This window comes from Lagenorhynchus albirostris, chromosome 2 (assembly GCF_949774975.1).
Source record: "Lagenorhynchus albirostris chromosome 2, mLagAlb1.1, whole genome shotgun sequence".
Classification (NCBI taxonomy): Eukaryota; Metazoa; Chordata; class Mammalia; order Artiodactyla; family Delphinidae; genus Lagenorhynchus; species Lagenorhynchus albirostris.
Window position 1 is genome coordinate 31738089 of NC_083096.1, and position 25600 is coordinate 31763688.

At 38.6% G+C, this 25600-nt stretch overlaps 1 long non-coding RNA gene across 1 annotated transcript; it reads left to right on the top strand.

The window, feature by feature from the left end:
• Positions 1–495: 495 nt before the first annotated feature.
• Positions 496–18308, top strand: LOC132508561 (uncharacterized). The gene is made up of 3 exons (XR_009536662.1): positions 496–543; positions 7544–7634; positions 17542–18308. It is a non-coding gene; the product is annotated as an uncharacterized LOC132508561 (long non-coding RNA).
• Positions 18309–25600: the final 7292 nt, after the last annotated feature.

Below are 25600 nucleotides of genomic sequence, written 5' to 3' on the forward strand. Positions count from 1 at the left end.
TATGTAGGTCAAAGATAAAGTCACGATGGGAATTAGAATTTTATTAATTGAATGATAATGAAAATATGCCATAACAAAACCTGTGGGTTGCAAACAAAGCTGTGGTCACAGAGAAGTTTATGTATTCAAATTATATTCTCTAAATGTAAAAGGGAAAGGAATAAAGCAACTAGAAGATAACCCATCACCCTGAGGTGGGCAGCTTCTGAACTGTACCTGGTGGGGAAGGCAGGGCAGAACTTCAGGAGGCCAGCTGAGAGCACGGTGAACACCTTGTCAGGAGCAGTCTCCAAGAAAGAGCATTTAATGTACAAAGGGATGACTAAAATATATTTAAAAGCTAGCACCCTGACTCCTCTTAAGGATGACTTACGTTGCTGGGGAAAATATAAAAAGTGCTCGATGTAGAAGGTGAATAGCTTTATAATTCCCAGGAGAATCTTCGTACCAGAACCACACAATGAAGAACTTGGAGTCCCTGTGGCTAATCCAGCAGAGAGAAAATAAATGGAACTCTTGGTGCTGCTGCAGGCCCAAGTCCAGGTTATGTGCTCTCTATCTCCACATCTTAAATAAAAGCCACCATGTTCCTCAGTCTTTCAGGTACTTAGAATTTCTCTTTAGAACCTGAAAATGGGGTCAGGTTTCCTGTCTGCATTGCTACAGTACAAAATAGAGGCAGGATGTTTGAAATGGTTCTCCATCTGGCAGAAGAGGCCTTAAAGCTGTGAGCCACTCACTGCAAACCAGCAGGACATGAAGGATTCTTGATCAGATCTGAAGCTACTGGGAGGCTTTTGAGGAGTTAAATCCCATAGTAAATACTGTACCTTCAATGGCCCCTTCTCCCTCTCTGTCCAGTCTTTCTCCACTCCCGTGGGGGCCCAAAGGGGTTAAATGAGCACTCTTTGACTTGTACTTGGTGGTCCCAGAACTTGACGTGGGCTTGGAGACTTCCATGAAATGTCTGCCTTCCATCTACTGGCTTGGGTAACTTGGTCTCTCTGCTCCAGGCTAATCCCTTCAGCCTACTTTTTCCATTTCTGCCAATAATCCCCCTCTCCAGACCTTCCTAATGCTCTTCTGGGGCGGGAGGAGACTTACTGAGGGCAATGTTTATTTCTAGAGGGAGAGGTGACCACATGACTTCATAGTGGTCGTCCCGTTGATTATTCAGTTTCTGTCTAGATTAGTCGTGGGTGTTTGTGCACCCCAGCCTCACCCCCAGGAGGCTTTAGAACACTGTGTTTATCTCAGCACTGAACCTCTCTCTAGCCTCCTTCCCTCTCTCTCCTTACCTATCTTTACTCACAGACTCGCAGGCTTTCTGCACCTCTGAGGAAGATAAGCACTTCACAGAACCTCTGCTACAGAACCAAACATATTGAAATGATTCTTTACGAAGATACTGAAACAAAAGAAAAAGAATACATGACGATTGTTTCTCCTGAGGGTTCAGTTACCTAGGGGGCCTTTAGCAAACTTTGATTGATAAATCTAACCTTTCCTTCCTTGGCAATAGTTGATCACACTGTGAGGAAAACAAGTTAGAGAATGGAAAAATAATATTTGGATTTCAACGAAATAATAAAGATGCAGGGACTATCTTTGACTTTTGCAAGGTGAGAAGAGAGTTTACATTTTGATTATTTGATGGCAGGAATCCCTTTTAAAACAGGGCCAGTCTGCATGATGCATTTAAAAATCAACCTTTTCAAATATAGCCATAACCCCCACGAGATTTCTTGATTTCTCTGGGGTCAGATAAACCATCACATTTCACAGTGGTGCCCTGTATATGAAAGTGATAAACATAATCTGGAAGCACGGCAGTGGCTAAAAATATGGAGCTGGTAGCCATTCGCTGAAATGATTTTTTGCTTTTAATTCATTGCATAAAATGCTAATGTCCAAATTCAGGCAGGTAGATCTTACCAACCATCAAGAGCTTCAACCCGGCTAACAATTAAGTATGCACTTTTAAACCCTAGTTTGACTGCTCCAGAAACTTACTGGGTTTCTTTAATGCCTCTGTTACTATTTCCTTTGTGTCATTTTGTTTTTCTTTAAACACATAGCTGTGTGATCTTGGGGAAGTTATATTATTTCCTTGAGACTTGGTTGCCTTCTCTGTGAATATCTGGGTATAATTTTAGTATTGCTCAATAGAATTTTTGGTGATAATGAAAATATTCTATATCTGTACCATGCATTGCAGTATTCAATAGCTACATGGAGCTAATAAACATCTTTGAAATATGGCAAATGCAACTGAGGAACTGAATTTTTAATCTTATTTTTAAATTTGTTTAAATATAAATAATGCCACGTGGCTAGCATCTGTTGACAGTACAGATCTACGTAATATTTTAAGTACACTCTGCACTCAAAAACTCTACCATTCATTAACTCAACCTAAATATTTTTGCCCTCTGACAAACAGAAAATAATTTATGCTTCCCTTGAAATTATCTGTCAAGACCTTTGTCAGTTTGGGGACATTATATTCTTAAAATTGACTTTGCTTTATGAAACTTTAATAATGTTGGAGTTTCCTGCCCTTGCTACCACCTTTGTGATGATGGGAAATATTGTGGATGATCAAGGACCATTTCAAGAGATCATGGAGAGAAATCTCCTTTTGGATTTAATTTCATTATGAGGATGTCAAAATGCTAAATTACTTAAAATAAAACCCGTACTGTTTTTATGCTAAGTTATATTCTACCTGTAGCTGGAAAAATGTGAAAAAGACTTTTAAAGAACTGCACATCTATTTTTGAAGCTGATTTGGCTGTTCAAGGCTTGCTAGCACTTTATCCATCTCAGTACTATTTCACTTAGTAAACAAATGCAGTTGCCCTAATTGCTGCATATGTGTCTGTGTTCCCTTCTAGGCTATATGTGTTTGAAGTTAGAAACTATATTTATATCACAGCCCCTATGTATAGCACAATATCCATTGCTAATTCAGATTGTGTTTTAAGATATGAGACAAAATTTAAGACTTTTATTATAGTCATAAACATCTAGCAAACCAACCAGAAAATAAAAGCTAATTTTCAGTTGGTTGGCCAAGAACAGAAAAGCGAAGAATTCCTAGTGCAAAACCATATTTCTAATAACTACTGTTGGATTTAGAGCACACACATGCTAAACTTATTTTAAAATATCTTCTTATCAAAGATTTGAGGTTGGACCTGAAAAGATATCAGAAGTGAAAATAGTCATGTGGTCTGACCAGCGTGGATCACACAAAGTAAGTGTATGCTATATATAAAGTAGATAAATTACGAGGTCCTACTGTATAGCACAGGCAACTATATTCAATACCTTGTAATAACCTATAATGGAAAAGGATCTGAAAAAGAAAGATATATATCTGAATCACTTGGCTGTACACCTGAAACACAACATTGTCGATCAACTATACTTCAAGTAAAACAAAACAAAACAAAAAAGTAAGTGTAAAGGGAAGTATAGTTTTATAAATTCACCTCTGATATCCAATGGACCAACTGAAAGACAACAGAAACTACAACTTTCTAGGAGACAGGACATGGCCAGCAAACTAGGCCGTCACCCTCGGTAACGGTCATACCTGCCAAGAAATATACAGACTAGGCTGCATTCATGAATACATAGGAATTCTTCATTTATCTGGCATTATTAGGCAATGAGGTATTGTATGTTAGGAGAAGTTTTTTTTAAATGACAAATTTAAGAGGAGTTATTTTAACCTTCACTCGGTAATTTTTTTCTAAAATTAAGAAATGTATCTACTGGTGTATCTAATGTTTCCTTGATAACTCGGGGTCATCAGTTCCATCAACTTTTGCATGAATAATGTGAATGGAAACAAGACCGGCATGCTTACTGAAACTGAAAATGACGTGGCACTGGCTGGAATAACTGATGAGAGAGCAAGAAAAAAACAAAAATGAAAACAAACCGTGATCAAGAAACAATCAGTCAAGTTCTGACTTTCTGTACTTAGTTTCAAAAAGAGATACCACAAATCCCAGCGAGAGACTCCAGCATCATTAGCTGTCTTTCTCCTTTGTTTCCACCTTCCTTTCCTTTTCCTTCTACCCTAGATTGTTCCAGGAAGTGTTTATAGCTCCTTGCAAGACAAATTCTAATACTTGCTTTCTCTCACACAAACTTCACAATATGTCCATGTGATAAATGGTGTGGAGGTAAAAGACAATTCATCACAGGGACATCTCCTATGAAAATAAAATTAGAAACCAGCTTCTAAACATGCAGAGAGAAGGGCGTGGTGTCAGGCACTAATTTCCTTGAGAATTCCTCTCCATTTCTAATAGATGTTCTTCTTTACCAAGATCCCTTTTTATTGGTGTCCTATTCCAGACTGCTCCACTCCGCCCATCCTCATTCTGTAAAATACATTCACACTCTTTTGTGACCCTACTTATTTGCCCATTAAATAATCAATTATAGAACTGTCGGAATTATTTACAGAGTGAAATTAAAATGCTGGAGTCACTTGGAGGGTTTAAGCAGCTCCACCAGAAAATACTGGGCATGGATTTAAAAGAGGCTGCGTGGGACTTGCTCTTGTCCAAGTTCTTTCTCAAGAAGTATCTGAAATAAGCCTAAATTCAGAGTTAATCAGACTGGCCTGCTTTCTCAGGTGGACTGGAATTCATTGATCTTTCCCCTCAACTCCCTGTTGTCAGTGGCACTTTCCAGAGAGGAGGTGGACTTCTCTGCCTACTGCAGAAGCGCAGTTCCCCCCGGGCCCACTCCCTGTCTGAATCCCACACTTGAGGCCAGATGCCAGCCTTCCCAGAACATTCGTGGTCTCCTTTCAGTTTTTGACCTGCTCAGATTGAGTCCCTATTGACTCTTCCTCAGCCTGAAACCTGATCTTCCACACCTTTCCCTGACCTCGATGGTTACCTTCCTACTTTAGGCCTCAGGTGCTTTAGCTATAAATTGATATATTTGCCCTTAATTCTAAAGTCTTCTTTCTAAAGCTCTACAATGTATGGCTCCTTGAAAATGTTTCTCTTTGCTGGTTTTAATTTTGTAGAGAATTAAAACCCCAGCTACTCTAAAAGACAGTAAGTTACATTGGATAAGGAAAGTGTGCTTTTGTAGTTAGATTAACAGTGATGGAAGACGACTTAGTATGTTTTAAGATACTCATGATCCGTTCTCGTGAGAGTCGGGGGAAGAAGGGGAAGAGAGTTAATAAAATACCAAACGATTGTGACAAATTCAGTTCACCAAGATGTAGCTGATTAGTTACTACTTGAATAAGCCACACAAATCCAATTCAAGTTGTCCTTTATTTTTCTAAGAAGGGATCCCAGTGAACTGAGTCCCATGTTCAGTAACTCCACGTTCAATGGCTTAGTCTTTAAAAACTGTTATGTTACTGGAAGAAGAAATATTGTCCATCAGTCCTAATTGATGTTTAGTTGGTCATTGTGAGTATGCCAGCTGGGTCCATTGTTTACTACACATATGTAACTCCAGAGCTTCTTATACCCCAGAGAGGAGACATACTCTTGTGTGTCTAGGACAAGGGAAACATGTGTTGTTATACAGAAACTGGAAGCTACAGCATGACAGGAAAGAATTGAAAAATCCTGGTCTTGGTCTACACATCACTTTACCTTGTTCGAATCTTGTTTCTGTGGCTGGCTTCATTGGAGTGTTTTCTCTCTCCTGGGACTGACATTGTGTGTTATATATCAGGCATGTAACATGTAGAAGTTTCAGAACCCAGAATCGTATAGATCAGTAAAAATTTATATATTGTAGTTTAAAATCTATTTAAAATAACACTGGGCATAATTCATATATTCCAAAAGTAGTTTGACCCTCTGCTCATGAGATTCTTTTTATGGTATGTCAAAGCAAATTTGGACTTCCATCCCCAATAAACTTTGAGGTTGGAGGGCACAAAAGCTTTTGCTCAGACCTAAATTCTGTCTGAAAAAAAAGGGTAACTATTATAAGCCCTTTCTAACCTCTCCAGGAGCAGAAATGATTTACAGCTATGGCATTGAACCATAATTTCTTGATCTCATTTGAGAAGAGTTCAGTAAGAAACAGTGTCTTGATTTTTGTTTGTCGGTTCCCTGTTTTGTCTTGCTTACCAACAATCCACTGTAATACATGAGTGCGTATGGCAGCAGGCTGAGTGTTCCCTAGAGCTCATTAAATGAACTTTTTTTCCTAAAATGACTTTTGTCTCCTTGTTTTCAGCCCCTCTTCTTTCCTCTGCCCTTTACTATAACCAGAGCTCAGCAAAAGCTGACTGGCTTTGTGCAGACCCTACTTAGGGTAGTCTTTTCTTCATTATTTTATTCATGGCCCCTCCGTTTCATTGTTTGCCTTCTCGAAATGTGTTGAAATCTTTCTGTGGTTGATGACTTCCACAATGTCTTGGCTTTTATTGGTTGATTGATTTTGGTATTTCTACAGCTTTATTTAAACATGGTTTCAGGAGGACCAGAAAGTAAATATATTTCCTAGTCTGCCATCTTGAGCTGAAAATCCCTGTGGATTTTAGCATCCAGTGTTCCCATGGGAAAAAAACCCAACCTTGGCATTAATAGATGTACACTAAAGATTTCAGCTTTTCTTGAGCAATCACTAAGGATTTAATATGCGGTCATTTCTAATGGGAAAATAATAACTATCTCATGGCGTTGATTTGAGGATTAAATTAGATAATGGACAAGAAAATGCTTTGTAAGGTTTAAAAATCTATAAAAATGTTTTTTGTTATTATTTGATTTGTTGCTATTTCAACTTTAGCTGACAGTTGATTATGACCTTGCTTATGTGAGAAAATGCCTTCTGGTTTATTGTTTTGAAAGCCAGATTATATTTTTCAATAGCTCAATGGAAATGGCATCATTTGTGAAGTTTAAGGGTGAAGGCATAAATGTTTCTTGACATTTGAATCAACTATTGGTCTTCTGGGGCTTGTCCTTATTCTCCTGCAGTCTCTAATCAACATGGCATCCAGAGAGATCCTGTTAAAACATAAGTCAGATCATGTCACTCAAGTCTCTTCAATGGCTCCTTCACAGGAAAAGCAAAGTCCTCAAAGTGCCTCCACAGCCCTAGAAATCTGGGCTTCTGTTTCCTCTCTGACTGTTTCCTTTTCGTCTCCACTTTGCTCCCTCTGTTTTCCACACACTGACATCCTTCCTGCTCCTTGGATACTCCAAGCCCACTCTTGCCTCATTGCCTTTCCATCTGACTGTTCCCTCTGCTTGTACTATTCACTTCCCAGATATGCACCTTGCTCCCTCTCACAACCTTAGGTTCCCTCTTAAATTTTATCTTCCGCAGAAAGCCCTCAGTGATCACTTAGTTTCAGATAGCAGCCTCCTCCTACCAGCTAACAATCTCCATCTCCCTTCCATTCTTGCTGTTTTTCTCCAGCACTTACCTGATATACTAGTTATTCTACCCATTCATTTATTCAATTTTTATTTACGTATTTACACTTATGATTTTATATTTGCTTCTTTACTTTTGTCTCTCCCCTCAGCTCGAGAGAGGCTATATTCATCTGTGGTAATTACTGCTGTGTTTCCTGAACATGCCTATAAAACATACTGAAGAAGGGTGCCTGAAATTTGGTAAGGGATCCATCAATTTTCTTGGCTGAATGGAGAAATATGTTCATAAATTAATGAACAAATCTCTGGGGTTTCTGAATTAAGGACTAATGGGAAGAGGAAGGCAAATGGTTGGGACAGGGTACTGCAAGAAGTAGTATTTGGAGTACTCTGATAGCTATCCTAATAGATAACATTTTGTTCATTAAAATAGTTTTAATGAGAGAGCTGGGAACTAGGGACACACAGCATCAAGGTTTTATAATGCATTCCGCAGAGTTCTTTTTAAGTGTGTTCAAATATCATTGAAAATATATGCATGCATATAAACCTCTGTTACTTTATTTAGTGCTTTACAAGAGCCCCTCAAGGATGGGGTAGTAGCAACTATCAGTATCCTTCCTTTATGATGAGCTTAATTTACTCAAAATTACATCAAAATTTATTAGTAAGTGTGAAACTAGACTTAGTTATTTAGTAGACCCTCCCTAGAAACCTATGACTTTAATAAAACCAACAAAAATGTGTTCAGTTTCCAATGATACACACACTACAGACTCAATTATGTGTCATCCATTTAATGAAGGGAAGAAGTGATTTAACAAACACAGAGCAAACAGAATATGAAGTTTTGTCCTCCATTAATATTAGTAACGGATAAAGTGGGCTCCAATGCCTTCAAGGTAGCTTGAGACCATCATCTCTGTGTCATGGGCAGGGGGATGCTCGGCCAGGATGTCTTTCTCTGTCACTGAGAAAAATGTCCATAATATATAATGATACCTACTGAAACTGATATGGGGCATTTGGGTAATAAGGAATCCATTAGCATATTTTTCTGGAAGCCTTGACTACAAAATGAAGACAGTAGATTTGGACACTTTCAGCCATGAAGAAGTTGTTTGGATATTCATCTTTATGCCTAATGAAATAAGCTTATTTCATCTCTGCAGCTTCCCATATACCATTTTCCCACCTCTGTTTTATGTTTGGAAAGACTTTTAGAAATTGAAAGTCAAGTTAAAAAGTGAGTGACGGGCTTCCCTGGTGGCTCAGTGGTTGAGAGTCCGCCTGCCGATGCAAGGGACACGGGTTCGTGCCCCGGTCCGGGAAGATCCCACATGCCGCGGAGCGGCTAGGCCCGTGAGCCATGGCCACTGAGCCTGCGCGTGCAGAGCCTGTACTCCGCAACGGGAGAGGCCACAGCAGTGAGAGGCCCGTGTACCACAAAAAAAAAAAAGAAAAAGAAAAACAAGTGAGTGACAACTTAAATGATATATGGAATATTTTGCTGACTTACAAGAGCATGCAGAATTAAATATGACCCAGTTGAAATGTTAATTTTATTTTAATGTGTATATTGGAGTGGAGTCTTAAAGGTGCCAGAAAACAAGCATTCACCCATCCTGTTTGGAACTGCAGCACACAGGCACCTTCAGTTACCAGTTCTGTTCATTCCACAGAATCATCTTGGGAAAACATACTGTTTTTTATGTACCTGGTATATAAATTAGTTTGAAGAATTTCCCAAATACCTGTTAATATGTAGTTCTCCAATTCCAATCTTGCCACGTCCTGTACCAGTGACACAGCACATAGGAGTGTTATTTCTCTTTCTTTCTCTGGGTTGTTGAGAACCCAACAAAAGAACAATGGAATGGCATCAAAGAGATCAGGGTTCTTGACTCAGATTTACCATAAAATAACAGTGTCCTCTTGGGAAAATTATAGTTATTCTAGGCCCCTTTCCTTTTCTTTACTTTGACAGAGCTGTACTAGATGACCCCAAGTGACACTGCACTCTTTGCAGTAGTAGCTTAGACGTTATTGGTTTTCTGAAACAAATGAAGACAATGACACAGGAAACTGTGCAACATCTCTGTAACTATGTTTTCTTAGAGTTGCCTCCATTTTACAGATGATAAGATGGCTGAGCACAGAAGTAGATGTTTTGACCAGAGGTTCCAGAGTAGATGGAACTGAACCACAAGTTTCCTTCTTTCCTGAAGCTCATTTAGCCAAAACATAGGCTTCTGAATATTAAGCTGTAAAGCATATTATCAGTATGCTTTAAAAGAAGCGGTTCTTCTAGGATTTCCAATTAATAGCAGGCGGTTTTGAAATTCTTGAAAGATCATCTGATTTTGTAAGATTTACAGCTCTATTTTCCTGTCAAGCAAGTTGTATTAGTGCCAGACAATCATCTGAGCTTCTGGATGCTTCTTTGAACCTCTTGAATTTTTCTTCTTGCTATCTGAAATTCATGCCGATAAGCCTTTTTGTAGAGAGTATGTACAGACTTGTCTATTTTCATATAAGAAAGCGATGCAGTGAGCCAGGTTGGGCGTTAAGCCCTCATTCTCAGAGTGGTATTGAGCTCCTGGTGAAATATTATCATCATTTCCTCAGAATAGAAAAGCAGTTATCTCAAGTTATTAATGCCATTAACTATTTATACATTTATATATAATACATATATTTATTGTACCTACAAGGTGTGCTCTCTTTGGGAAGTACAAAGCTATTTAAGACATAGGTTGTTCATTTTTTTTGTTTTCCCACAAATACTGTGACCCTTTGAGCAGGAAGGTCTATATTTTACTAACATCTAGAACAAGCAGCTAACACAGTGTCTAAGATATAGTCAATAGATATGAAATAGATAAATGAACACATTTTTAAGGAAGGGCCAGGACACGAACAACTAGAAAATTTTCATTTTCAGTCACAAAGCCACAACAGACATAAAAATGATACAGACAACAAGTGCTACAATCATTCAAAGAAGGCATAGAATTGATACAACAAGGATCTCCTCTATGGCACAGGGAACTATACTTAATATTTTGTAATAACTTATAAGGGAAAAGAATCTGAAAACGGAACCACTGTGCTGTACACCTGAAACTGACACGACATTGTAAATCAACTATACTTCAATTAAAATCAAACAAACAGACAACAACAACAAAAAAAACCCAAAGAGGTCATAGAAGTTCTTATGAGATTCTAGAAGAGAAGAGAAGCCAAATGAGGACAGGAGAGAAGGCTTTTGAATCAGTTCAGAGGAGAAGTCACAGAGGAACTAGTCTTTGACCTGAATTTGAGATTAAGATTAAGGTGAATTAATCTGAATTAATTAAGGTTGCAACACAAGGATATTACAGATGAAGGTAATCACATAAACTTACTATACTGAAACTTGCAGAGGTTATGAGTGTTGTTCAAGATCCCAAAGCAAGTGCATTGTGGAATCAGAATTTTAAGTGAGGCCTAATGAACTAAAAACAAAGAAACACAGAAACAAGCCCTTCCTGTGACACCACGTTGCCTTTGAAGTCGTTTTTTTGGTTGGTTGGTAGAAACTGGTTCCAATGTTTCTTGCAGGAATGACTAGTTCTGTCCCCCTGCGGCCCCCCAGCCCCGAGTTGATCCTCAAAGTTTCCTTTAGAATGGTCTTGCTAAAATGCAGACATGCGAGTATTCATGACGCCTGTGTCCAATCATTTCTCCTGCCATTGCCTAGTTCACTTCTGGATTATATGAACAATTCACTGTCTTCATTTATGCTTTTCCCTCCTCCAAGAATTCCTTTCTTCCTATGGGGCACCTGGGAAACCCACTTCATTTTTCAAAACTCAATTTACATATTATGTCTTTTGTGCAGTCTTCTTTTTAGTGTTGTGATCACATGCTCCTTTCTGCTACCCTTGCACTTCTGCATGCCTGATTGTTGCACTCGCTACACTGTATTGTGATTGTATTTTTTACATATCTCTGTGTTCTCCTGGGCAACACTCCTTGGGGCCAGGGACTACCTTTTTTCATCTATTGATGTTGCCTTAGCATGTTAATTGTTGTGTAGTAGTTAGTTGTAAAAATGAGATTTGAATAAATAAACAATTGTTATATACATATTGCTTATTATCACTTTACAGATATAACAGGAAAAAGTATTAATGTTGGTGCTGACAGTTCACTTCTAGTAAATGGTGGTGGTACTTGACTCTACTTATAATATTTTTCCCACTATTTTATATCTTTCTACCTGATAGCTCTTCTTTATTTCCATCTATGTTTCTTTATTACTAAAGTAAGAAAAACAGGTATGAGGGTAGGGCTAGGCCATACGTGGCTGGAATAGTAAAGAAATTGTGTGGGGTTTTCGTGAGAAAATCCTGAAGCATACAGGTCTGCCTGTTCCCTTTGAGGTATGTGGAGGGGTCTGCTTCTAAAGAGTTGTATTAGCAACTAATCAAGATGTTTTTGCACAAGGCTCCTGATTAGCTGTTGGTATACTAAGAGTGAATCAGAGTTAGCATAGTTTCTGATTTCTTTTACATTGTCAATGTGGATGATCATTTTTTACTCCTGGGGGTGGTGGTGGTGAGGAGTGAGGGAATGTTCCTTTCCTGCTGCTGATGTTTCAGTCCTGTCAAGAGAGCTCTTAGGGTCATTTCAGCCCTGCTTCTTTACTGACTCTGCCCCAGGGTGATCAAGTGACTTCTATAGAAAGCTTGAAAAGAATTAAGTGAGCATGCTTGCCTTGACTAATTCTGTTCTCTCCCTTGAGAGTCTGAGTGAGTGTCTTCTGTTTGTCTCATTCTGTGTATTACTAGTTAGTAAATCTGCCCAATTCTGGGGTTCTGTTATGTGATCATTTCGTTGAAACTGGATTCTCAAGCCAGGGCTATCAAGAGTAACAGGAATATTTGGCCCTCCATCTTTTCACTTTTATCTTGTTTCCTAATTTATTCCAAACCAAATGGAATTAAGGCATTGTACTTGCTGGAAGGTAATTAAAAGACCCTAACACTTGGTGCATTACCTGGGAACACTGAGAAATAAAAAGAAAGGAGCAGACATCTTAGAGAGCAAACTGTCCTTGTGGAAGATATTTTGTTACTGCCAAGGAAGGTAGTCTAGTGCCTTGGTTTTTAAGGTATGGTGGGATGTTGAGACCTTTGACTGTTTGAAAATATTTAGGTTTGTGCAGTAAACTGCTGAAGCCTAGAAAAGGTTTAGTGCATGCTGTATAAGTGTCCCGTGCTTGCTGGGAGACTAATAAACTTGGAGGCTTAACACAAGAGAAATTTACTATCTCACAGTTGTAGAGGCCAGAAGTGTGATATCAAGGTGTCAGCAAGGCTGCTCTCCCTACAGATGCTCTGGGGAGATTCTATCCCTTGCCTCTTTCAGCTTCTGGTGGTTGCCCTCTTCCTTGGCTTGAAGCCACATCACTCAGTTTTTGTCTCTGTCTTCACATCACCCCCTTTCTGTGTCTGTATCTTCTCTTTTGTCTGTCTCAAATGTCCCTCTGCCCTTCTTGTATAATAAGGACAATTGTCATTATATTTAGGACCCATCCACATAATATAGGATGGAAATCCCATCTCAAGATCCTTAATGACATTTGCAAAATTTTCTTTTTTCAAATGAGGTAACAGTCAAGGATTAGGACATGGATATATCCTTTTGGGGGCCACCATCCAACCAGCCGTAAGACACTTTGATTTTGGCTGATGGCTGCAGCTTATGGTGTGGGAGAGTGGCGGTTTCTTTCGAGCCACTTAAGTAAAGGTCTGACATAAAGAAACGGGGCATTAGGGAGTTGCAGGTGACTGAGCAATACCTGGAGCGGAATGAATAAGGCACCTGAAGGGTCTTTAGTATACAGAGACCTTTACCTGGCACTTGACTTGAGACTGTGCAGGAGTTTACAGGGCAGGAAAGTCCCGGGCAGCCGTCCACCTTGCCTTACTCTTCAGGTACAGTTTTTCCCAAGCAGGTTTGACTGAGACAAAGACTCAGTTGTAAGGAAAACATGTCTTGTAGAACTTGTCGGCATTGACACATATGGTCTACCGTAGGCTGAAGTGACTCCCTTTACATGTGGGCCCAAGCTGACACTGGATTTGTCAATTATGCTGGAGAAAGAAATGTTCTCTTAAAGGCAGCCGCCTTTGGTCTGTGCAATTCCATAGCAGGAGGCAGTGAAAATGGCCATGGCGGCATAGGACTGTCAAATCTACGCATCAGAACTGGAGGTGTAATGTCACTTGACAGAACCCGTAATCAGTTCAGTACTGCAGTGTGAACCACAAGGTCATCAAAGAGGAAGGATAACTCAAGAGTCCATGTGTGACAGATGCTCAGGGCTGTGCACTGCACGTGGCAAATTCATAGTGACAAATCAACGTCAGGCTTCAAAGATTCCTCCTGGTTCGAAGTTTGCAGGTCAGAAATTTCAGTGAAATGGCATAGACTAATGGACATCCTAGTGAGGCTAGAACAAAAGAGACTTTATCTTTCTCTCAAATGCCATTGAGTTTCTGCTTTGTTCTTTGGTCAAATTCTGTACTGGATTCTGGGCACAAAAATGTGCCTAGTTTCTGTCTTCTAGGAGTGGGGCATTGGCTTGCTTTTGAGATTGTTTTTAAATTGTGGGGATAGTGCTGTAAAATCAAATTGTATCTTAGTAACTCTTTAGACTCTTTAAAACACGGTTCATGAGAAACTTGATAAACTGATAAAACAGCCAAGGCCCTGAGAGACCCACACCCGTGTCAGTGACAGAAGTCCAAGCTACAGATACTGAAGGAGCCCTCAGTCGCATTCAGGAAATGAAAGCCCTGTGACTGAGAATGAACCAAATGTACAGCTGGGAGGATGGTTTATGGACATTTAGGACTTTGGATTTTTAACCCACAGTAACAAGGAAACTTGATTTCAAAATTGGGCTTTAATACTTTGGGACCTTAATTCATAAGAGCGTTTAATGTGTGCCCTTTTAATTTCTCTGTGAAGAATTTGATACTGGCGGAGGTGTACTTTCAAATTTGCAACATTTCTATGATTTCTGAATTGTATTACTGGATGCTTTTATGTATTTAATCTTAGTTTGTCATTTAACCTCATCAACTTTCTATGGTTAGCTGTGCTGTGGATGGCTGGTAAACAAAAAGTTGTTTCTGATCCTTGGATATGAGTAGCCCTGGAGTTAATTTAAATTAAAGCAATTTCTCACCCATATCAGAGACTTCTGGGATGAAACTCTAAGTCGACCACCAGTAGTTCCCAGAGGCCACTAAAATGAGTAACCCCATAAAAGTGTGAGCAGGACTGTCCTGATAAAGGTCTTTTCTTTGTCCTGAAGGGAGAGCCATATTCCGTTAATTACAGGCTTAAAGGCATAGTTGAGTGGGTTAAGAGATCGAAAAAAACAGGGAAACATTAGTGAAACAGGGAAGCATTAGTGACAATTTCCCTTCTCGTTCCTAATGGTACCAGCATGTGAAGGGAATTTGAGTAATATAACTTTTAACCTCCCTGCTCTTATATTCACTGACACTGGCTAGGTGAGGTGACCTACTTGACTGGCAAAGTTGGGAAGAATAACTGGCCATGCTTTGCTAAGCTCTTCTTTCCTTCATCTTGGGAGTGAGTCTGGTGATAGAGAGACAAAAGTTCTCTGCTCCATTGTGGACATGCCCCTTTCACATGGGTTTGCCTGGAACCAACTTGCTGCAACAAAGTGGGTAAGTCTGGATAATTCTAGAATTCACTTGACAGACTCACTTGGCTGTCTCATGAAACCCCATTTTCCAACATGGGCTCTAAAAGTAAAAAGTGACATAATGTGTGGGCTCCAGTGCAAAATGAAAATATAGTGCCTCTTGTTCAAACTGTAAAGAAAAAGTGTTGTTGAAAGTATTTGCACTGGGGTGCATAGTGTCCTCCCCAAATTCACGTTCACCTGGAACCTGTGAATGTGCCCAAGTAAATTCTTTTTTTAGATAGAATCGAGATAAGATGACATCATACTAGATTAGGGTGAGCCCTAAATGGGTTCTATGGGTTGTTCTCTCTTCTCTTTTTCATATATGTCATCTTTTTCAGCAACAGTGTTTGGCTAATATTGGGAAGTAACACGAGTAAGAAAGGATATGATAAGATTCCTTGGACATTCTTGTTTTTTAGAAAACAACTGCTTTCTTTCTGAACTTACTTCAAGCTGGAAGTAAGTTCAGATTCAAATGGAAAGCATGGCCTCCTGGAGCTGTTAACACCTTCATTTAGTCTTGGATGTGAGCAGTAGCACAGAATTCTGGTGGAACTCAGTAAGACTCCAAATGGGTACCAAATAAGCGTGTCATGGAAAGCACACCATAAGCAGGGTGAAAACTAGTTGTGAATGGGGCTGCAGGAATGTTGGCAGACACACATATTGCACATGTCTTCTCTGCTCATGCGTATATTTTATTGTCCTATAAATTTTACTTACAGAACGTAAGTTCAAAGATAGAATCATTAAGAATTTCAAGACAGCAATAGCACAGCATGAAACCAAGCAAGCGTGGGGCCCTCCTGAGCATGGTTCATGCGGGACTTGATCGACTGGTAAAAGAGCCAAGGCTCTGGGATACCCACACCATGTCAGTGACAGAAGTCCAAGCTACAGATATTGAAGCAGCCCTCACTGCCACTCAGGCACGGAAAGGCCTGTCACTGAGAATTAACCAAAATGTAAATTTAGGAGGATAATTTATGGACTTTTAGGACTTTGGATTTATAACCCACAATAACAAGAAAACTTCATTTCAAAAGAGAGTGTGAGGTCTTCATGTTTGCTTTGGTTGTTGAGGGTCCTTTGTGGTTACATATCAATTTTGGAGTCGTTTCTTCTACTTCTGCAAAAATAGGGGATTTTGATAGGCATTGCTTTAAATCTGTAGGTAGCTTTGTGTAATATGGACATTTTAACAATAGTTCATGAGCGTGGGATGTCTTCCCATTTATTTATGTTTTCCTTAGTTTCTTTCAATAATGCTGTAGTTTTCAGTGTACAATCTTTCATGTCTTTGGTTAAGCTTATTCCTAAGTATTTTATTCTTTTTGATGCTATTGTAAATGGAATTGTTCTCCTAATTTCTTTCTCAGATTCTTCATTGTTAATGTGCAGAAATGCAAGTGATGTGTATTTCATATTCTGCAAGCAAACTTTGCTAAGTTGTTTTATTAGTTCTAATAATTTTTTTTGAAATATTTAGGATTTTCTACATCTTTTTCAATAGTTTCCCTTTCAGCCTAAGTGTATCCTTAAATCTAGGGGACATTTTGACCTGCATCTTAGGCTTTCATCTTAATTCTCAACTTCTTCAGAGTCTTAGCTGGTTAGTGTTCTCCTCATTGTTTGCCACTTTGGAGAATCCAACAAAATGTTCTACTCAAGGGGAGCCCTCTTTTCTCTTCCACCTCTGAACCTGAATATCACTTATTCCTTACTTTATTCTCTTAGAACTTAGCATTCGAAGTTTAAATGGTGATCTTTCTTAAAGGAGGTCAATATGCTCACCGAATTCAAGACCTCTGGTGAGTTGTGACAAGTGTGTAGGAATCATATTAACTTCTTGACTGTTACCCCCCTGGAAACATTTCTAAAGTGGCATTTGAGCTTGATATTCAGGTTTATTGGACACCGCATTAAAGAGTTTAACAGAATAAGAGTAAGCTGGTCTTTCCTAAAGCAGACTTTATCCAAGGGCGACCTTGTAGCAACCTGCATCAGGCTTATCCTCGTTGAGTCATTGAGTGCCCTCAACCCCCCTAAACTGTAAACTCCTTATAGACAAGACTTATGTTTTACAGCTCTTGTTCCCCTTCCCTATACCTAAACATGCCTGGAGTAGAAGGTGCCTCTACGAACAGGTGTTGCTTTATTATAAACTACAGTTAGTACATGTATATGTTCATTTCCCTCTGGGAAAGGAGGCTACATTCCACAGGATTCAAATATCAAGCCTTTAAACTTTCTTGAACCCACAGATATATAAATGGTTGTATAACTATCCTCCCTCTATACAACTGTAAGATGATCATATCAAAGTATGGTCATTAATTGTTTTTTTTTAGTTTTTGTGGTACGCAGGCCTCTCACTGTTGTGGCCTCTCCCACTGCGGAGCACAGGCTCCGGACGCTCAGTCTCAGCAGCCATGGCTCACGGGCCCAGCAGCTCCGCGGCATGTGTGATCTTCCCGGACCGGGGCACAAACCTACGTCCCCTGCATCGGCAGGCTGACTCTCAACAACTGCACCACCAGGGAAGCCCCCCATTCATTGTTTTTAATTGCAAACAGATAATAAGCAAAGTGAAAGGAACTTCTTCCACCAAAGTAAAGGCCAAAGTTCAAAAAGTCAAATTAATATGGGGTTTGTTACTATTCTAAATAGTAAAGAACAATGGCAAGAAATGTCACAGTGTTGGTTGCTATTAACATCTTTTCGTTTTCCATTACAGTTGTTTATATTATCTTCATGGGATATCACTGAAGTTATCAAGTTATCTTAATAGTCAAATTAAAAAACAAAATCCCTTGAAATGCCAATACAAAGAAAAATGAGTCAGAACATGAAAAAATGTTTTAGACAAGTTGACAGCATGTATTCTTTGTTCATATCTCTTTTTCAGAGAAGTTCCATCTTATTCACACCCATATGTACAATAGACTGAATAAAATACAACCCCATCACTCAATGGTGATAAAAAAAGGAAAGTCAAGCTGGTTCCAGAAAATTCCTCTATTTATTCCTAGTATCTGGTTGCATCTGGCAAAAAAGAGCATTTTGAAATATTCTCTAAATTTTTGTATTTTATTTTATAATAATTTGCTTATTTATCTCAATGTAAATATTAAAAACGCATGAGAAATATTTTAACGTTTGGCATTTGACGATTCCTATCTATTTCATTAATGTTTCCTTTGCGTCCTATGATGATCTTTTGGGATAGACAGCACACACCACTCTCATACTCCCCAGACTCTACAGCCGCATACATGTGCAAAATAGCTTGTGGGTCTGCGTTAACATACTCTTGGTTGAGGCAGGAAGGCTGTAGAGTACATAGTTTTTACACCTGAATATTTTAAGTGTTTTTGGAAAGTAACCCTAGTTTGAGTGCAAGTTCCATCGATTTATCAAATGCATCTCAGGTATACCTAGGTATGTCCAGTAAAATGGTAAGGCTATATTACTGGGAGACTATTTACATGAGCAAGTGGAAAGACATCCGTGAAAGAATATATTATAACCAAGAGTCACATATAATATGTCAATCAAATAGAATGTAGATCCCAGAAACATATCCACACATATAAGGACAATTGATTATTCAACAGAGCTGCAAAGCGAATTTCTAGGAGAAAGGATAGTCTTCTTGACCAATGGTGCCAGAAGCATATAGCACACGGATACTGTGCATGGATAGCCATATGCAAAAGTATGACCTTTGATCCCTACTTCACACCACATGAAGAATTAACTAAATGTAGATCAAAACATAAATCTCTAAAACGTGGACAAAATCTTTTTGACCTTGGGTTAAGCAAAGATTTCCTAGAGATGACACCAAAAACAAGATCCATAAAAGAAAAAAAGTGATAAATTGGGTTTCATCTTTGGAAGCCATTATTAATAAAAGAAAAGCCACAGGTTGGAAGAAAATATTTACAAATTATATACCTGAAAAGACTTGTGTCTCTAACACGTATAGAACTCTCAAAACTCAGTAATTAGAAATTTTTTTTAAATTAACAACATGGGTAAAAATATTTAAAAAGAGATCCTGCCAAGGAGGTGTACAGATGCAAATAAGCACATGAAGTTGCTCAATGTAATCAATTATTAGCTAAATGAAAATGAAAGCCCCAGGAGATACCACTACACACGTATTGAATGGCTAAAATTAGAAAAGTCCAACCACACCAAGTATTGGTGAGGCAGTGTAGGAACTGCAAGTCTTTTACACTGCTAGTGGGAAGGAAAATGGTACAGTCACTTCAGTCAACAGTTTGGCTGTTTCCTTATAAGTCGAACATACACCTGCGGTATGATCCAGGCTTTCTGCACCTAGATATTTATGCAAGAAAAATCAAAGCATATGTTCATACAAAGACTTGTACATGGATCGTCACAGCATCTTTATTTTTAATAGAATTGTAACAACCTCGAGCCCCCATTAACAGGCAAATGAATAAACATACTGTGGTATACTCATACAGTGAAACACTACTCAGCAAAGTGATTGACTATTGATACCCACAAAAATATGAATTGCTCTCAAAAACATTACATTGTGTGAAAGAAACTAGATAAAAGAGTCCTCACTGTGTGAATCCATTTATGTAAATTTCTAGAAAATTGCAAACACGTGTCTAACGATAGAGTGATATAGCATATCAGTGGTCACTTGGGGATGTGGAGGGGTGGAATGTGAGGGGAAAAAGGGGCTTTATGAATGAGGCATAAAAACACTTGCGAGTGATGGATATGTTCCTTCTCTTGATTGTGTTGGCAGGTCCATGGGTATATGCATATTTCAGAACTTAAATTGTGTTCTTTAAGTATGTGCAGTGTAGTGTGTGTCCATTCTATTTAACAGAGCCATTAGAAAAAGGCTAAGAACAGACGTTTGTCTCAACAAACAAATGTAGCAAAGAACAGAAAAGTCAAGTACAGTATGATCTCTGTCAGTTGAATTTTCCTACAGTTTATTTCCCTCAAAAAATATATCCCAGTTCTTAAAAGAGATGGGACTCTTAATAAAAGGTAAAAAAAAAAAACAAAAAAAAAACCGGCAAAGCCATCAGCAGGGTGAGCTCCAGCTACTTTTCAATTGTGGGACACTAGGTGCACGGTGCAGACATGCTAGGATGTTTGTTCTTCCTGCCCAATATTTTAGAGAGGATATTAAACACCCCTGTGAAATGCCTGCAAGTGATGGCCAGAGTGGAGTTTGGAGAATGATGTCTGTGATCTTTAATATGGTTGTGCCTTTGTAAAAGTCTCACTCAGAATTTCCAGGGTAATTGTGGAGTCAACTTCTTTTTGTTTTTTGGATGATATATATGTCTAACTCACCTCAAGAATATATCCACGTAGACTTGAAGTTAGGGACCAGCTGGTGTAAATTTCTGTGGTTATCTCCTGACCTAACCATTTAGCTTCTTCTTTTTCCTTGATTGTAGTTAAGCTTCATCTTGCCTCAGGGCCTTTGTATTTGCTATTCCCAAGTTTTGGAAATATTATTTCCAGAAAATTTTTCCATAAATGATTCCTTTCTATTCTTTGGCACTCATCTCTTAAAGATAGTTTTTCCTTGATTGTCCTACCAGCCTAACTTAGTCCCAATTTATCAGATTACTTTACTTCTTTCACAGAATAATAATAAAAACAAATATTATCTTTGATGTCTCTTTGTATTTAGATGAACTTCTTCCCAAAGAACTCAAGCCCCACAGTGACAGAGGTTGTTACCTTTCTTATCCCTTATTCTGTGTCTTAGAACTGTGTCTGGCATGTAGTAATCACTCGAGGTCTGTTGACTGTGTAAAGAATATGTGAGTAGATGAACAGATTTGGAGTTATTTAAGGTCGCTCTTAATGATGGCTCGTGTTGGTGATTAAATTAACATTGTAGGTTTTAGAGTTGGAAGTGATCTTGCTGAGTCTCAGAGCTACGGCAAAACTCTCCCTACTGTAGCATCCCTGACAGATGATCAAGTCTGAGCTTGAATAACTATATGAAAGACCCTAACCAGGGCAACCTTGTAGCTGTCTTCAAGCAGATCACAGCCTTCCATGGGAGTTTGCTCCCTATTAGTCAGCTGTAATTAGGAGAAAATGGTTTGACTTACCCAGAATCATCTTCTCTCAGTCTCCTTGTTCTAGTTCCTAGAGAATAGACAGGACAGAGTTTCCTCTAAATTACATCCTTAGGGTTTGCACTCCTGCTTGTAATAAAATAAACACCACGCTATGGCAAAATTCCCCTTGTCTGCCACTTGTTGCTACATTCCTTGTTAGTGTTTAGAAATAATTTGTCTTAATGTTCCATATTATAATTGATGGAGTACAGAAATAAAAGAGATCTCGGGTTTATGTCAGAAGCAATCAGACAGATATTTTAACTTACCCTTTTAATGTATTTAATGCTGACACTGTGAGGAATTGAGGAGTGTAGTCACCGCGTTATTGCCATTGCTGAAAAAATGTATTTATGGTCACTTTGAAAGCATTAGTGATGGGGGAATTGTCAGCTACATCTTAGAGCTGTGAGCATTTCTCAAAAAGTTGTGATACGAAACACCTCTGCCTTTTCTTGTATTTCTGTTACATTCAACTACTTCACAAAAAGCATTCGTCATATTCCTGAAATAATGATGGGCTTAGTTGAGATTCTTTTGGGTCCTAAGGGACCAACATGTGTGCATAATAGTGTCGAGTAACACAGAGCCTGGATGTTTGGCTCCAGACTGAAAGTCCCATGGAGTCGTTTTTTCACATCTGTTCACCAATGTGTATGAATGGGAGAAAACCAAAGTTCTGGTTTGTTTGATCAAGGGGAGCCACACTCCTTTTACTTGTGCTGTGAGAAACAAGTAAAGAGGTGTAAAATATCTGAAAAGAGCCTCTTAAGGTTTGGTAGAACGCTTAAGTGGGATGTAGAGAATATACAGCAAAAAGAAAAGCAAGTGAGTACTGCTGGCAAACTTTTTCAAGGACAGCTAACTAATAATAGTAGTAACAACAATAGTAAGATTGATTTTAAAAGACTTAAGAGTGGCATGGATTCCGAACCACTCTACATGTATTAACTCCACGCCACAGCCCCGTAAAATGGGTGAGGTTATTAAGCCCTTGATTTTCAAAGAGGAAGTGAAACACAAAGAAGTACCACTCCTGAACTCCCACCACTAATAAGTGGTGGAGCTGGGGAAAAAAGATCCAGGCAAATTAATTTTAGAGTTAGTGCTCTTCACCCGTAGGTTATATCCCACAGGTAATATTTGCACATTTTGAAATCACTTTACAAATACTATTTTTACCCCTAAAGTACACAGGGAATACCCAGGGAAATTGGCATTCTAATTATTTTTATATCTTTGCCAATAATCTGTTAACTTTTGGCAGTTCAGTATCCTTCCCCAACTTCTTAAAAATTCAGCCTACAATCCAAAAAAATAAGGGCTAGTGAAAATAAATGTCTTGTAAATCCAGTTCAAGAGAGCAACTAAAACCTAAGGCCTCCAAGGATGTAAAAGAGAAAGCAAAAGAAAAGGAGAGACAAGAAGCCCAAACCCTATGATTAAGTTCCACGTCGTTAGGTAAAGGGGCATTTAATTAATGCTTCTTTAATACCGTGTGCACAGAGGCATGGCTCTACAGAAGCCAAGGAGTCTCCCTTTCATCACTGATTCATGGTATGCACCTGGCAGTGTCACTTCCTTCTTTGAGCCTCAAAGCTTTTCATGAAGACACTGAGGGAAATGGAACAAGGTTAGCTCTCACAAGCCAGCTCTCATGTTCTCTCATGTTACCTGTGAGTCTAGGTAAGTGCTGAATGTCTTTAACATGACAGATTATGTTTTTTCTTAACCATTTCTCTTCTCCTGATTTTTACGTAATTTCTAATACATAGTAGAATAGTAGAAAAGAAAACATACCGCACTGAAAAGTAACCGACACACTAACTTTCCATTCTCATTTCACTGCCAATTCAGCCAAACGCCTTCTGTAGAATTCTGATGCAGACCATGAAAACACACTGTAAGTGTTCCAAAGTCTTTTCCATATTTGGTAGTCCTGTGATTTCCATTGGCAGAACTATCTTGGACTGTCATCTGAAAATCTATCAAAAAGAAATTAAGTAATAGGAATTCATATCAATGGTACTGGAGAAAGAAATCCTTGAACTTACCTTACTGTGTAAACCTTCATCCATGTACAAAATCAACAAGAAAGTTTAAACTTTAAAGGCAACATATTCCCATGAATATAAGGGAGAACATAACACAAATAATATACAATGCTAACCTTATGTACATACACATATATACAAGTGGTCTTGAAATATATTCCCAGATATTAATTGGATTAAAGTGTGGGGCAATAAAGCATTTTTTCTCATAGAGAACATTATTCTTTAAGGCACATACAGACACACATATCTGCACTGCTGGCCTCTCAGTTTCAGTTGATTCCACTCATGTCCCCAGTTCATTTCCCCATATATTTATTCTCGGATTAGTGATTTTTGAACAGGTGTTCCTCTCTTTAGAAATACCTGTGCCATGACCGCAGAGTACTCAGATTTCTTTTTGGCATTTGGCGGCAGATGGTGGGGAAAGTGATGAGTTGTATGACAGGAGAGGTACAAGGTGAACCTTAGAGTAACTAAGACTTTATGCATAGTTCTTAATCCCAAAGGGAAAAGAGAAGGATAGCAGCGAAAGTCATTGGAATAAAGGACCTCTGAGATGAATCAGCATTAGGATAATTCATTGGTTACTGACTGTCCAGTCGGTTTAGGTTATAAAGTATTCCTGAGTGACTGCATCACTTTATGAAAGGTTCTACCTAACTATAGCTTTCTTTTGCTGAAATTAGTTTATATGGCAATAATATGCATAGAGAATGGCAATTGTGAAATCATGTCTTCCCCAAATTGAAGACACTTGTTAAGGTACAAGATTACCCAAGACTGCAAATGATTTATCCATACTATACTAACTGAGACTGTGTCTTACCATTGTTGTTTGTTAAAGGAGATAACAAGGCTAACTTTGAGTAATAGCAGGATACTTAGAAAATACTTTCAGGTTAAGTTTTGTAAACAAAGTTCAGTGTTTACCCACCAAAAGCAAATCAGCTCATTTAGTATTGCAGGAAATGCCTTCATACTTTTTCACTGCCACTAAAGGAATTTAAAACACCTGTTGGATATATTCCCTCCTAGAATGCCATTTGTACACTTATTCCTAATAGGGCCTGTTATTTTAAATGCAAACTCGTATTATAAGGCTCAGAATTGATACTCAGTATTTTTAGTGATCATATGGTTTAAGGTTCTCAGATTTGGGCTCAGACTTGCATTTCAAGCATTGCAATGTGGGCCTGTTAAATGATTTCCATGCAACCAGGAAAAATTGTTTATCTGAATCTGAAGTCCATTTAAAGAAATGTGATAGTGGTTGATGAAGCCGACTAGCATAGCAGCTAGGGCAGTTATAGACAAGTTACATTTAACCTCTCTGTGTCTCAGTGTCTTCCTCTGAATCTGAGTTTCTTCTCAATGGGGATAGATACTGGTACCAATCTGACAGAGTTACTGTAAGAAATGAAGGAGTTCACAAATTTCCTAAAGGCTCACACTAATGCCCCCAAATCCTTTATGGGGCTTCAAACTGAGCAGATTAGGTAGGTTGATGGTTGTCATTTACGGACTGGGTCCACCTAACAAGACTGGTTACTAACAGAATATCTCTGTTTTGTCATTTAATAGATATCCCAAACTTAATATAGCTTGCAATCAAATACACACAGAGTCACTCATGCTTTTCCTGTAGACTTTCCAAAACAGAAAAGCGCTGCTCCATTCTTCCTGGTGCTCAGTTACAAAATGTGATTCATGTTTGAAGTTTTTCTTTCTCTCTCCTTTCACATCCAATACACAAGCAAAATGTGTCAGCCCTATCTTTGAGATAGAACCAGAATTTGACAGTTTCTCGATTTTTCCACTGTTACCACTCAGGATTAAGATTTCGTTGTCTGTCATCTTAATTATTATCCTTCTGAACTGTGTACTTAACACAGTGGCCGGAGAACCCTTTGAGAATCTAAGTCAGAAGAATTATGTGGCTTCAGTGTCTTCCCCTTCATCATAGTTGAAGCTGAAGTTCTTAAAATGCTGGAAAGTTGCTACATGATTACCCTCCACATTATATATTTGATCTCATCTCCTCCACCTCTACTCCTTGCCCACTCTTTTCCAAACACCTTATACTCTTTAGTCCTTGATGTTCAACAAGTATAGTAGGAAGACATTTTCACTTGCTGTTCCCTTTACCTGAATTGCTGTTGTCTTTACTATCTACAGTACCCATCCACTTACTTTTTTAGGTCTTTTCTTAAATATCACCGTCTCCAT